Consider the following 16052-nt stretch of genomic DNA (forward strand, 5'->3'; position numbering starts at 1 on the left):
TGTGATATTTTAATTAAAAATTACTAGCTCACAAAAAAGAAACACATGCATTAATGAGACGTTCACAATAAGATCAATAAAACACATGTATAAAACAGATTTTTAATCTCAATCAGTCTCAACAGAATGTAAATCGGGAAGCAATTTTCCATGAATTAGCCTACTTTTCACACCCATGTTTGAGAGCCTCATTAATACAGACCAGTGAAGAAGAGCCTCTTGTTTGCCACCCCGAGGTTTTTAAGGAACCAAGTGGCGAATGTTAATTTTCTTAGTATGGATGGCTCTAGGGGTGGGAGGAGGAGAGCGACTGAATAAAATTCATCAAGATACAGCAATGTTAATGATGATAATCTATTTTAATATTCGTTTGCATTTAAATGAGGCTGGCGAAAGAGACGTTGCCCGAGGGCCAGAAAGATGATCGAGACTGATACGGGAATAGACCGCGCAGTGAACTCAAATGTCAACTGAGCGGGATGAAAACTGCCAGCATGCGGAGAGAGCCCACTGCGAGAGCTGCCACAATGGCTTTACTAATAAATATGTAAAATATGAACTAGTCAGGGTACAGTAGGAACCCTAGAGATGCACGGAAATTCAATCCATATGTCATATATCCTTCAGGTTCTTCCGCACGACCACTGAGGCAATATTAAAAATAGATCCTTGACATAAAACCTATTGTAGGTGATGCTGCATGAATGACACAAATACATGACATGATTCAGAGTCGTCACTGTGACAGTGACCTCCATGGCTACAGGGTAAAAAGTAACAGTAAGCTGATTTCAGTGAAGAAGCCCTCTAATTGGCTGACCTTAAACTGTCATCAGGCTTCATAATTGCTTGACGCTTTATTTATTTCACTTCTCACTGTGTGTGTTTGGGGAAAGTGCCACTGCTCATTTAAGCGATTTTGTCAGAGAAGTGTTGGTAAATAGCAGCTTTACCAAATTTCGGTGAGTGACAGTTGTTCCCGTTCGTGCCAGTTTCTTAAAAGCCCAAAAGCTCTGCTGCTGAAAAAAGAGTTGGAATCCGCTCATGGAAGTTAATGGGAAATAACAGGTCAGAGAAACCTGTTTTCAGAGCTTTAGAGACCATGAAGTCACGGCGTAACAAGCACCAGGGCCTCACACTTTCATCCGCTTTTTGAAAAGTACAAAGATGTTTCATAATGGCAGAGTCAAACGTCCATCAATAAAGTTATCTCGAGACATTAAACTGCCTAAAAACTCCACTCTGATATGTTGTTATCTAATACAATAATATTCATACGTTTCTAAGTGTGGCTTAAGTTTCCGAATACATTTTGGGGCCACTCAATTTCTATGTATGAACTAAATATTTGCCAATCTCTTAAAAATAAACTATTGATTTTGAATACGCCAGGCCAAGCTCAGGGGACTGGTGCAAAAATTGTAAACTAATATGAGACAGTCTTTGTTTTTGCCTTCATCTGAGTCATTATATTCCAACACCGAGGCCAATAAAATAATTTCCACTGTGCTTGTTAAATAAAGCCGTGTTTTTTAAGAATTATGTGCAAATATGCATTTTCTGATTAATTAATGCAGAATAGGTGAGGAGATAAAATATTTAGCTAAAAATAACACACACAACAGCAGCGCTGGCTGACTCTAGTCTACACCACATACATTACAGGGTTTTTATCACTGAGTAAATAAATAAAAATCGCACGTCGTTGAGCAACAATAATAAAATTGTTTAATGGGTGTGTTATTAGTGCTAATCAAATATTACTGGAGTTTACTGGGGGAAAAAAAAACTTTTCACACAATCTCAGGAACTGAACACTAATGCTCCCACAGTGTGATGTCATACACACACACACACACACTTTTTAAGAATTTGAATAATACATTATACAAACAAAAAACATACATTTCCTTAGCAACCAAGAGCATGTCCAATATACTTATATAATTAAACATGGGTAGTACTAATAGTAAGTCGATATATCTTAAAAGATATTGAGAGACATGGAATGTTTTTACTTTTTAAAATGAAATTTCCATAATGCAGGACCATTAAAATGAACAATGAACAGCCAATGGTGGGCATGACGTCTGAGGCTGAGACTAGCTATTCCCAAGCGGCAATGTAACTAACTGATATCACAGGCAATGACTAAGACAGTGTATCCACCAAAGCGTTTTTCCACGCGCTTGGCGTGCGTTTTCAATTGTTTTCAATAGGAGCGCCGCGTTTTTTGAACGCCATGAGCGTAACGAGGCGTTCAACGTTTTTTTTACACTGAAGCGCCGAGCGCCTTGAGGTTTTTTACTGGTCGTGTGAGATGAAAAATTTTCAACTTTGGAAAAAACGCAGCGCTCATCACAGCCACTTTTTGCCCACCCGTCCAATCACAGTGGAAGAGGGGCGGGACTAAACCACACTGACCAACTGTCACAACATTATTTCTGTACAACGACATCAACCAGCAGAGCTAACTGGATGAAAAATGGATGAAAAATACATTTTTAGTATGAAACAAATGATCTGCGAAGCAACAAATCGTCTCAATGGAAAAAAAAACACCCAAAACATGGCGTCTTCAGCAGAACGTCTGGCGTTTTCAGCTGGCTAAAAACGCTTTGGGCTGAGCTAAAAACGCACATGGACTAAGGCTGCATGAACCAGTTCTGATCTATGATACAACCACAATGTTTGTGGTTCTTCTGGTTTCACCCATAAAGCATTGTTTTGGGTCAAGCAGTTGAGTGCATTGGGGCGAATGATGTGAATATTCATTATCATTCATACTTATGTAAATCTCCTGTGAAAGTCAGGCATGTTCAACAGCCAGGGTATTACTAAGGTCACGTTGCCACAAGCCCACATGCTCTCTAATGACAGGCACCCTCTGGGGAAGAACATGTGCTGATGGAGATGGCCGATTCCATTCAGCAGAGATGGGTGCGCCATCTTCCCACACTCACTTCCCTCACCCATAAAGCACCCTCCACACAACCATCATTCTTTATAAAATATCGGAAATAGTTTATTCTAGACTGCATGGAGATGAAAAGGGAGAGCAAATGGGACTCATATTTCTCCCGAGAAAAATGGATGTATTTCATATTTCTCTTCCTCCAAACTCTGTTCAGATTTGACCAAAGTCAATAAGAACTCAAACATTTCTCATCAAAGACCAAATTATCTGATGGTACACATAGAGTATGACTAATCTAGTCTCATTTGTGTCTATTTTGTATTTGAAATTATCAAAGGCAGCAACAGCCTTACACATTCTCACATAAATGAATGGCAGCCTGAGTGAAAGGTCTTGGTTATGCATCATCTCTTTGTTGTGACATCTGGGTGTCAATTGAGTAGAGCGTCCCTACAGTTAGGAAAGCATTTCAGAAAGAAGAGGCCGCTACTGTGCGCTACTGTGGTGCTTTGAACCTCAGAATTAGGCACACAACAGGCCACGAACAAAGCACATAAGGTTAGGAATCCGATATAGACAATCCAATTCTAAACTACAGTACACCACCCCTAAAAAAAGATCTATAGTCTGACTCCGAAGAGGGATCTGGCAACCCTTTATTTGAAGACCCCAAAAAACTTCCACAGCCTTACATTTACATCACAGTCATGACCTGTGATTTGGTATGTTTCAATATAGAGAACATTTGACTGCATACATATTTGGATATGAAATAACAAGATGAATCCTCAATGTTGTTTTCTGACAAGAATGTACATTTTAAGTGTGTGCATTTGCTAAAATAAAAGTTAACTTGGCCAACTTTTACACTAATATATATATTTTTTTATCAGGACAATAAGTAAAACAGCAATATTTAGAAATTTTATTACAATCGTTTTTAATATAAAATGCAATTTATTCATGTAATGGCAAAGCTGAATTTTCAGCACCATTCAGCCTCACGTGATCCTTCAGAAATCATTATTTTTCATCATTACAACATTACACACGTCTTTAGTGTCACTTTTGATCAATTAAATCAATTCTTGCTGAATAATAATATTAATTTCATTAATTTCTTCAAATATTTGAAAATTAGTGGATTAGCATTAAATAAATACACTCTCAAAACTAGCAAACATGGATTTTGCTGCTCCTTTTTCAATTCATGAGATGAACAAGAAACCTCTGAGACTAGCTTTGACAGAAAGTGACATGGACAGGGCATACAAAGGTCAAAACCTATCTGATATCAAAGCAGAAAAATGTCCCTTGTCATAAAGGAGAGGAGATTATGGTAGCTCATCTCTGATCCCTGTGAACGCCTGGGATTTAGGGGCACCTTTTCCGATGATTCCCTGACCTTTTCGAAGAGAGATTTATGAAAAAAAATCACAATGGATTAAGTGAAACAAGGAGAGAGAGAAAAAAATCAAGCAAAGTGGCTGTCGACTTTAATTACGAATAATTATGAATTTTCCACAAAAGTGCTTTGGGACCCTAGGTCTGAAAATTGCGGAAAAAAAGTAATATTGTGCCCTGGGGCCTTGGCAAAGTCTCACTATTGTGTTTTGACTTTGGAAAAGTTAACAGCCTGTTCCTAGGTCAAATATATAGGCAGGAGGATCCTGCAGAGACTGCTATCGAAACTTCCTGAGGCTTAATGATATCACTCCATTGGGAGGAATTGATCGTGTGCGTCGACCACGAGTCCGCAGGAGAAACTCACTGATTGCTTGATTCATCAATCATCTGACCCTGTCATCGATCAGATGGAACATTACGGCAGCCAGCCGATCCCAATTTTGTCCCTTAAACGCCAAAGAGAATCAAAAGAGAGGCAAAATAATGTGGCTTGAACAGTATCATTCAACAAACTCGACCATGTTTTCAGAGAAACACAATGACTGACTGCTATCGGTATTCTACACAAACAACACAAGGCTATCAGTATACTGCAAATCAATATCCCTCAAAATTCGATAAAAACTGGATAGAAAATAAGATAAAGAACTACGGTATTTTTTTCACCTCCCAAATAATTTCCTTCTGGTAATGTTAGAGGACTGGATATTTCCTTCTCATTTTACTGGGGTACAAGTTGGCGTAAGGTAACATATAAGAAAAGAGAGACGAAAACTTAGTGCAGAGTAAACTGATATACCGCACACAAACAGGACTCCAGAGTCTCAGCTTCGGTTGCGTTTTAATTACAGCTGCACGCCACTTTAAACTTGCCAATCATTGTTGTGTAATTTCATCCAATCATTGTGCATGCTAACATATTCCATTTCCCTTGTTGCTGCAGAGGTATTGTTCATGAGATGATTATGATTACATTAACTATTCACTTAGTTGGAGCCCTTGACCTTTACCAATATAATAAATCTTTAACACATAGAATACCAAAACTACAGTTGTGGATGACATTTGGGGCTTACCCATCAATGCCAAGGGGTCATCAGCAACAGTATTGATGTAATCTTAACCATCATAATACAACATCACTTTATGTATTTTAAATTATATATCATATACATTATCGTCCAAAAATTTGGGGTCAGTATTTTTTTTTAAATTAGTACTTTTATTCAGCAAGAATGCATTACATTGATCAAAAGTGACAATAAAGAACTTTACATAGTTAAAAAACAACTAAATTTCAAATATACAATTTCTATCAAAAATATGATTTATGGTTTCCGTAAAGATTTTAAGCAGTACAACTGCTTTTATAGCGGTTTAGTCCAAATTGTCTGAGGAGACACGATCACTTTATGATGAACAGATTTAATTTAGGCTTTTATTCACATGTAAACATTCATCAACTAACACTTCAGATAAGATAAACAGAAGTTCAAGCATGCTTGCTTGACGTGCAAGAACCAATGAAGTTCCACAAAGGGTTACGCAACACGTTTGAACACGTTTGCGCATGATTGACCTTCTGTTTATGTCCGCTGATCAATATTTATATGTGAATAAAAGCCTAAATCTGTTCATCATATACAACAAAAACATTCATATGGATCAGATTTCTGATCTCTTTATGAACTTCTTGAAGCGTCAAAGTTGTAGCGCATAGACTGTCAATGGAGAGACAGAAATCTCTCAAATTTCATTAAAAATATCTTCATTTGTATTTCAAAGATGAACAAAAGTCTAACGGGGTTGGAACGACATGATGGTGAGTAAATGATGAAAGAATTTTTATTATTGTGTGAACTAACCCTTTAAACAAGTCTCCTTTAGATTTCATTTAGCTTGCAGTTAGCCTGATAGCTTAGCGCTAGCTGTTCAACTGCCATATGAATGGGGATGCTAACATTCAGCAAAACAACATCTCTGCTTGCGAAAAATACAGTTTGAGATGGTTTGCTGGTCTAAGCATAGTTTAACGGAGCCTTCACGTGCTGTTGTAATTATGGTAAATACCAAAAGCCGACGTGGAAAATGCACATGAACACCCCCTCATGTGGTATTTTCCACGGGGCAGCTCGTAAAGTATTTTGATGCACGAGTTTCTGAGATGAGATAACCTTTGACCTTTTCAAAATGGCGGAGAGCAACGCAGTTAAATTGTGGTAATTGTACACAACTAAACGTTTTTTTTTTGTTTTTTTTTTGGCAACTGTTGTGTCATTAACAATTGTAATATAATGCGTGAACACTCAGTGTCAGTTTTAAAAATACTATGGTTTGGTGTTACATACCCAGAGCAGATGCTAGCTAGTACTCAATATAAGCCTCCTAGTAACAATCTAAAATTGTTTTAGCCAAATAACAGGTATCTGTGAGTCCAACTTGTCAAGCACTTGACCACAACACACTGGTAAATACCACTTCACAAGTGGAAAATATCATCTTTTCCATAGCACGTGAAGGCTCTATAAGGTTGTCTTTGCTGGTCTCCCAGACTGACCAAGCTAGTACTCAACTGGTTGGCTAGCTAGACTGATATTTGCCCAAATCTCCTCAAAAACCAGCAAACCAGATGGGATTTAGAGGCCAAAAAAAGACCAGCAAATGTATTACCATCACTGCATTTTGGAACCACAGCGGTGTGGGCATCTACTATCAACATGGAAAAGCGAGAAAAAAAGATGCAGATTCAAAGAGAGAAATACTCATTCCGTTATGCAGATAATAAGACTAGCTCTGGAGGAAAGCAAAGTGTGTTGCGGCGGCCATGCCCTCTCCTGTTGAGCCAGCAAAGCACAAAGATCAGAACAGAGTTATTGCTAGTGTGATTTCACCCTCCACGTGTCACAGTGTCAGCTACTTCAGCCCACCATGATGAGCTGATTGCTGAATGTGAGCACAGCGCATTACTTTATGAGATTAAATGCATTGCATAGGTCTCTGGCTCCTGCTTGCTCTCTTTCTATCCAACCCCTAATCATCTAAAAAGCTTTTGCTTTGCTATCTCAAAAACCCCTGCCTGAGAAAATATGCTCCTATTTCTATAATACACAAAATCTCACTGGCATTTAAATGGAAAAACATAATGCGATCTGAAACAACTAAATCATAACATCGGCTGCCATTTTCACTGATCTTTCATCCGTCTCAACAGGCGAAACTATCAGCTAATGAAGCTAACAGATTTGATTGGAATCAATAATCTCAGGCAGTGGCGTAATGTTATAATAAGCCACTTGAGAGGGAAATGGCAGTGCTCAAATTGATTTCAGTCCTTCATTTTCTCTCACGCTGACACAGAGCTTCAAACTAAGAGCCAAGTGAGGACAATTCAAGAATGAGACAGGCTCCGGAATATGCCGGACTTGCTGTTTATGTCAGTACAGAAAGCCGATACTTCAACTGCTTGAAATCATTATCTAGTTTCACAGCTATATATATATATATATATATATATATATATATATATATATATATATATTTAATCAGTATTTTGTCTTATTTACCAATAAAAATATCTAAACTATCGTTAAAAAAGATCAATTTACTTAAAAAATGTACTTACCAAGATGGTGTAAGATAGTAAGTCTTGTATTCAAAGAATATCTCCGGTATTAAAGGGGTCCTATTATGCCGTTTTATGAAGTCTTGATTTTGTTTTTGGGGTGAATTAGAATATGTTTTCATGCGTGTTTGATAAAAAAAAAAACGTATGTCAAGATTTAGGCTCACAATTGGCCGAAGCTGGTCATGTGTGTGATGCTGGCCAATAATGAGCCTACATTTTAACGTACAACAGAAGCGCTGCGTTGTTACACTACGTGAACTTACTCAAAGGCCCACATTGAAGAAAATTAGTAGTTGAATAAAGTCGTTATTTTTGCACACAAAAAGTATTCTTGTCGCTTGATAAACTTCTGGATGAGCCACTGTAGTCACTTGGACTATTTTAAACATTGTCTTTACTAAACTTCTGGGCCGGGCAAGTTTCACACTTACTAACTTTTAAGTAAGTGTGTATGATAGTACTTACTTTTAATTGGAAACTCTGCATATATAAAAAATAATGTTGTATTTTTGTATTAATATATAAAAAAATACTAACTAAAAAACTAATATATGCAGAATTTCCAGTTAAAAGTACTACTGACAATCACTGTCAAACACTCACACACACATTTCCCCTCAATCAGCGTCATTTAAATAGCATTAGGGGGTTCGTCATTAGATGAAGACTTCCTCTGTTGTGATGCGTTTTATTGGCAGGAAAATAGATGAGAATCACTTAAGAGGAAATAGTAACCTTAAAAATGTAAATCATCTCATTTGCCATTCCATTACAAAGGGGAAAACAGGAAAGACAAACAGCGATCGATTCAATTCGGCATGATGATCAAGTAATATGAAATATATTGGCAAGTTAGCACATCTGTGGCTTTAAAACGTCAGCCAACTCTGTTAAAATCTATAGGAAGTGGCAGCGGAGAGAGAACAGGAAGAAAAGGCCAGCACTGCGCCCGGCACAATTAATTACTGTCAGACATGCATGAAACACGTCTCAGACGCATGACCTTGACTGGACCGCAGCTGCGCACAGCTAGCAAGTCCAATGAGTCTGTCCATGGCTTCAAGCAGCAGCAAAGTGCATGTGTGCAACCTAGATCTGTAGCCCTCACCAGAGCCACATGAAACACCAGATGCTATTAAGATCGGCACTTCATCAAAAAGGTTTTCATCAAAAGCTATTTTTGAATACTCATCTGATCCCGTGGAATCACACTCTCGTTAATCATACAACAGTAAAGCCCTGGCGACTGGAGGTCACGCTCCCCAGCGGAGGGCCGAGTGTATGTTAACAACAGAGCTCATTACGAATGCAAACGTTGAGTAAAACGAGATCCGGGGGAAAATAACCTGTGGCATTGAGTATTAAACCTTTAAAAAAACAATATGACAAATATTCATGTCTTTCAGAGGTTATCAAACAATTGTTTGCAGACAAAAAAAACATAACATTTATTAAGACCCACTTACTAAACTGCAAATGATTCATTTCATATCCAGCCTGAAATTAATGAACAATTGAAGAGTTCAGATGCAAAAGCCTCTAAATGCCATTTGAAATTTTCTTCTAAAATTTTTATCAAGCTTGTATATTTAAGTTCAGTAATTTCACTTAAATGACAATTAATAGGTAATCTTCATTGCCATTTAAGTGAAATTACTGAACCTAAATATACAAGCTTGATAAAAATGATCATTTTAGAAGAAAATTTGAAATGGCACTTAGAGGCTTTTGCATCTGAACTCTTCAATTGTCATTGTGTTTTATGAACTTACGGCATATGTGACTTTCTAACGTTCTAATATTCCACAAAAGTATCATATTAATAGTACTTATAGAATCAAAATAAATCTGAAATCAATAAATTCTGATTGTGATTCAATCCAATAATCATCATTTCATAACAACTCATAGAAATGCATATAGAGAAAGTAAACGGACCATAATTCTCTCTCTCTCTGACATCGCCATCCTATAGTTAATTGTTCGCCTTGACTATCTTTCTCCTCTACCCTAAGGGCAAACGCCGTCGGCCATCCGACCTGTGCGATAAATAAATAAAATGCGTACAAATGATTTCCCGCTCATGAAAACAGACAACTAAATGGTTGATATATGGATTGGTAACTCTTTTATGAGGAGAATGGTGGGCTCAAAATTGAATTCCTGCATGATAAATAGCCTGCATTATCTCCCCTCTGCCCGAAGAAGCCATTGGAGCTACTTAAACAGAGTGGTGATGACACTGGAAAAATACTCACAGATGGACACCCAGAAGGCTAAAAACATTAGCGTGGTCCACTCCATCAATAAAGCCTGCCCATCTCGGAAGGAAATTGGCCGCTCATGGCTTATCTCCCTTCTTAAAAGCGTGGCATAGCAGCAGAATTAAGTGCCCGATACCCCGCTGCAGCGTACTTCAGGGGCAGTGCAACTCGAGACTATCAGTCATTTACATCGGGGGGCATTAATAACGGTGACGGCCGTGCGAGAGGAGAGAGGGCCGCGGCGAACGGTTTGAACTTCCGATGTTTGATTTCTATCTTTGTTGAGTGAAACAGGAAACGAAGCCCGCAAAGCAAAGAGGAGGAAAAATATCACTCATATATTGCTGATAGCATCATTTTTACCTAGATAAAAACACAGCTAATGACTCTTCCAGATAATTACAGCTATTTGGGCCTTTTATAGTAAAACACACCCCCACACAATACCCAAACCCAAATACAGTCTAGACTCTAGTGAGAGGAAAGCTGCTAATGAGGTGTTTCAGACGTAAACCTTGTACCGAGGTCATCAATTTTTCAAGTCATTTCTCGGATGTTGCTGGTTCACGGGCAAATGCTAATTTGCATGTAGAAACAGTTGGGGTGGAAAGGAACATTTCACTTGACTAGCGATTTTCTAATAGCGATGCACATACTGTAGCTGCTCAAATCAGAGAGCAACATAACACAACTTTTTTAGAAACAACATTATTTAAACTATTTGGCCTAATATTTAATGTTTGAAAGTGTGAAAGCTGTAACAGAACATGTAACGGTGTCAAACACAATCCACACCAGACAAATCACAGAGCAAACTGAGGGCAATTCACCTTTGGCTAAGCCACGCCCTAGAATGTAGATTGACCAATCACAGAGCAGCCAAGAACGAGCTCCCACAGTGGTCGGACACTTTTTCACAGCGCTCCATTGACTTTCAACACAGGCGTCTCATATTTTTGGTCTCGGCAGGCTGTTACCGTCGTAGTTTTATCCAAAATATGGTTAAACGTTGTGCCTCGGGCATTTGTAACACAGATATGTGTTTCCCAGAGAGGTTGGAGGGGGGTATCCGTTTTTTCCCTTCCCAAAACCGAAGTAAAATGTTTTAGGTTATGATTTCGGTTCTCATACCGGTTGTTGATACGCTAGCACACGCTGCTAATAAATACAACGTTGTAGTCTGTTTGCTTTGTAATAACGATTATAGAAGTGAATAGAGACCAACCCAGCTTTGCATGAACAGTGTTGCTCCCTGATATTGTTAGTCCCAGCCTCCATCTCGATTAGTAGGAAATGCGGTGGTTAATTTTTTTACTGTGGCCGGTAACGTTATGCTTTTGCCTCTAATTTCACCTGGTCACCTGTATGTCTTGAATATAGCCTTCGAACGCATATTGCAGCCACTTTTGCCTACTTCTATCGGACTCTTTATCTTTATTTAGTGCTTTAAAAAAGTTTGATAACATTTCAGCAGGAAGAGCTGTTACAGCGTAAGCCATGCAGAGCGCAGATGAAGTTTGACGGATGTAGCAACAGTAACTAAGGGGGGCGGGGCTTAGCCAAAGGTGAATTTAGATCTTGGAGAAACAAGTTTAGATCATCACACATTTAGATCCTCTTTAGATCATTGCTGTCGAAGAGTAATTAGCTAGTGAAGTGTATTTTCTTATTGTAGAGTTAACGAAAGTTATCATGAGCATTGTAATGTTTGAAGCGGACGTCATAACAAATGTCAGTAGACCGGGACGATTTTAAAATGAGCGTTTGATTCATAAATCCGTAAGATCTTACCTTCATGTTGTGGAAATACAAACCGAAAGACAGAACACAACGAGTGCAGCGCTGAAAACGGGCGGGGCTACAACTGAAAAACTAATCAAGGAGCAGGTGATTGCAATTAACCAAACAATGGCTACGTTTACGTGAAACCAAATAATCCCTTAGACTAAAAATCCTTCATGTAAACACCTGAATCGATCCGATTGCTGATCCAAATGAAATTTTGATCCGATTAAAAGGACATGTAATACGATCGAGAGAACATAACACTTGATCAGATTGAGAATCGAAAATGAAAGGACGTGCAATGACGCTGAAATAATGGGTAACACTTTAGAATACAGTTCCTTCGTTAATGAATAACTACACAAGAACCAATAAGTAACACAATGTTAACAATCTAGTAACTATTAACTAACAAGAAACTCTGATTAACGAATAGCGCACAGATGAAAGTGGTAGTTCACTACTAACTAATCCATAACTAGTTTTTTAATGCTTCCTAGAGAACTACTGAAAAAGTTTATTAACAATCTAGTAACTACTATTAACTAAAAAAAAACTCTGATTAACGAATTAGTAAATAATAGCTGACAGATGAAAGTGTTACATACTTCTATGGGAATTACTAATTATTTGGATCCGTATTCTAAAGTGAAGATCATGGGAACTAACTAGTAATGACCCAAATGTTACTAAATAATTCTGAAGAAATTTTCTAAAAGTATAAAGTTCACCAGAAAGTTCACCAGTATACTAAAAACTTTAGTGTTTGGTTGCACAAATCATGACTTGATCATGTAGTAACATTTGAGTCATTACTAGTTAGTTCCCATGATATTCATTTTTACTAATATACATATAAGCAGCACAGCACATAGGTTCATATGCTCATTGTCTCCAAATTATGACCAGAATGGATAAATATTAAGTCTTCTGTTTAAAACAAATATGGACCCAAGAATGGTAATTATGCAGAAACAGCAGGAAACGTTGTATATTCGTGCATTGTATTGTAACAGGCACATCAACCCATGTTGACATGTTTAGCGTTCATGTAAAGACTACATTCAGATTATTCACTATATATATATACACATATATATATATATATATATATACTTAAAAGATTCATATTTTAATCTTTTTATGGACAGACAGTGAAAATATATCACAAAAAAAACTAAACCTAAACCATGAGTTCATCATATGGAACAAATTCAATCAAGCTGCAGCGCCTTTAAAGACATGTAATTACCGTAGTAAAGAACTTTAGGGAATAGTAAACACCAAGGTAGGTTCGATACCTGGCCGGCGCACTCAGTTGTTAGATTTAAGGCTGAAACAGATATCCAAGAGCCAAGCTTTGATTCTCTGTGTCAATTAAGAGACAACACTTGTTGTGATTATACACAACCTTGAAATCAAAAGCAGAGCTATTGTTAAATCACTCAAAATTGCAGGCGTTAACTTGGTGATTTGCATTTAATAACCTCAACCTCTGAGGAGGTGAATGAAAAAACCCAGCTCCTGCAGTCTAAATAAATGAAGATTGATATAATTTGGGGAAAATAATACTCTGTGCATGGTGGTGGACCTCATCAGGACCTGGTGCGTCTATCAGCCTGTCCAGTGTGACGGACTGGTTACACTTCAAATCATCTCGAAGATTGAGGTGGGAAATTGGGTCTTATTTCCCCATATGCTGAAAATAATCAGAGTAATTTCTCTCTGACGGCTGGAGCCACAATTGCATGATGAAAAGGGAGATGGATAATAAAAATCAAGCTGTCCCATTCTTGCCCTGGAAAGGGCTGGTGTGCAAGCACATGAGGTACTACTGATTGCCTCCCTGTTGCATCCAGAGTACCCGTGACCTTGGAGCATGTGAACGAAACCGAATATTGATAAAGTCTAATGAAGATAATGAATAATTATAAAAATTATTATGTTTCTGAAATGTAATACCAGTCTACTTAACAGAAAAATATGTGTTATACTGTATAGACTACCGTTCAAATGTTTAGGGTCGGTATTTAAAGAAAACAAAGAAAATAAATCAATACTTTTACACAACCCAATTTAAATAGGACTTGTTGAGCAGCGGAGAACGCTGGGATATTTTAATATTGAAGAGAGGTAGAGGACTCTTGAACAGGGATGTTGATGACAGTACGTTTTTGTATATACGTCATCATAGCATCCAGTACGCTCTCTCTCAGTGGCCAGTGCATCTGGCAGGAGACACTCTATGCTTTTCGTCTAATGCAATTTATTAGCCAATTCCATCCATCTTATACAAGCCCGGCACTTTAAGTCTCATACTACTTATGATATTGCTATGGAGCTACCACACACACACACACACACACACATCCGCAGTCTGAGTCTTCCAATACGAGACGCCTGCAACTTCCTCTTCTGACGAACCAAAACAAAGAAATAATGGATCCGCAGATGAACGAAGATAGAATTAAATTAAGAGACATTCATTATTTTAATGGATGATTTAGCTTAGTCAACGTTTTGGTTTCAACGTGTTTACAGCACTGTGCCCATTGTCGACGTATGGATTTTTTCATAATAGCCAGTGAGCAAAGACTGCTGAGTGTCAGTTTGTGTAACAAATCAGTCTGTCTTGAGTAGTCAACCTTGATGAAGTCCAGAACAGGGTCTGATTAGTTTTGAACAGCAAACAGGCGGGGTTTTGACTCAGACGCTACCGTAAAGATTGGACTTTAAAATCAGCAGAGCTGAGCATCAACCTTTAGTCCACATGACATGCTCGATACTGAAACAACAGTAAAGGGTCATCAAATAACACTAAAATTATGTGTGAAGCATCTACAGGCTAAAAGGTGTTACAGACAAAACCATATTTTGCTAGAAGTAACTCAACTATGTCAAATTATAGTTTGGGGTGATATTATCAATTCTGCTTGATTGCTCCAATTAGGCAATGCATAATTGGCAGATAAATAATATATTGTGCGAAATACAAAGGATATTAAATGATTATTCCAGGTTTCGCTCAAGTTAAGTTTAATTAATAGCATTTCTGGTGACAAAAATGTTTTCAACCTTGATAATAATCTAAAACTAAATAGGCATATTAGAATGATTTCTGATGGATTATGTGACACTAAAGGCTGAAAATTCCAGTAGCACCTCATTGCAGTAGAGATCCAGGGGGTGGAGTTGGATCCATGTCTAAGGGGTGGAGATGGGTAGGATTAGGGGTGGGGTTAGGGATCAGGGGGTGGAGATTTGTAGGATTAGGGGTGGGGATAGGGACCAGGGGGTGGAGATGGGTAGGATTAGGGATCAGGGGGTGGAGATGGGTAGGATTTGGGGTGGGGTTAGGGATCAGGGAGTGGAGATTGGTAGGATTAGGGATCATGGGGTGGAGAGTGGTAGGATTAGGGGTGGGGTTAGGGATCAGGGGGTGGAGATTGGTAGGATTAGGGGTGGGGTTAGTGGAGATGGGTAGGATTAGGGGTGGGGTTAGGGATCAGGGAGTGGAGATTGGTAGGATTAGGGGTGGGGTTAGGGATCAGGTGTGGAGATGAGTACGATTAGGGGTGGGGTTAGGGATCAGGGGGTGGAGATTGGTAGGATTAGGGGTGGGGTTAGTGGAGATGGGTAGGATTAGGGGTGGGGTTAGGGTTCAGGGAGTGGAGATTGGTAGGATTAGGGGTGGGGTTAGGGATCAGGTGTGGAGATGAGTACGATTAGGGGTGGGGTTAGGGATCAGGGGGTGGAGATTGGTAGGATTAGGGGTGGGGTTAGGGATCAGGGGGTGGAGATTGGTAGGATTAGGGGTGGGGTTAGGGATCAGGGGGTGGAGATGGGTAGGTTTAGGTATATATGGTTTAGGTATATATGGTTTAGGTATATATATATATATATATATAGAGAGAGAGAGAGAGAGAGAGAGAGAGAGAGAGAGAGAGAGAGAGAGAGAGAGGCATATTAGAATGATTTCAGAAGGATTATGTGATACCGAAGGCTGGGGTAATGATGCTGAAAATTCCAGTTGCACCTCATTGCAGTAGAGATC

General features: G+C 38.5%; 1 protein-coding gene across 4 annotated transcripts in view; it reads right to left on the reverse strand.

Annotated features, from left to right (window-relative positions):
• The window catches only part of nkain2 (sodium/potassium transporting ATPase interacting 2), a 224750-nt gene that overhangs the window by 119062 nt on the left and 89636 nt on the right, over window positions 1-16052 (reverse strand). The gene's annotated exons all lie outside the window — the stretch shown is intronic.

Source organism: Pimephales promelas, chromosome 13 (genome assembly GCF_988280905.1).
Source record: "Pimephales promelas chromosome 13, fPimPro1.hap1.1, whole genome shotgun sequence".
Taxonomy (NCBI): Eukaryota; Metazoa; Chordata; class Actinopteri; order Cypriniformes; family Leuciscidae; genus Pimephales; species Pimephales promelas.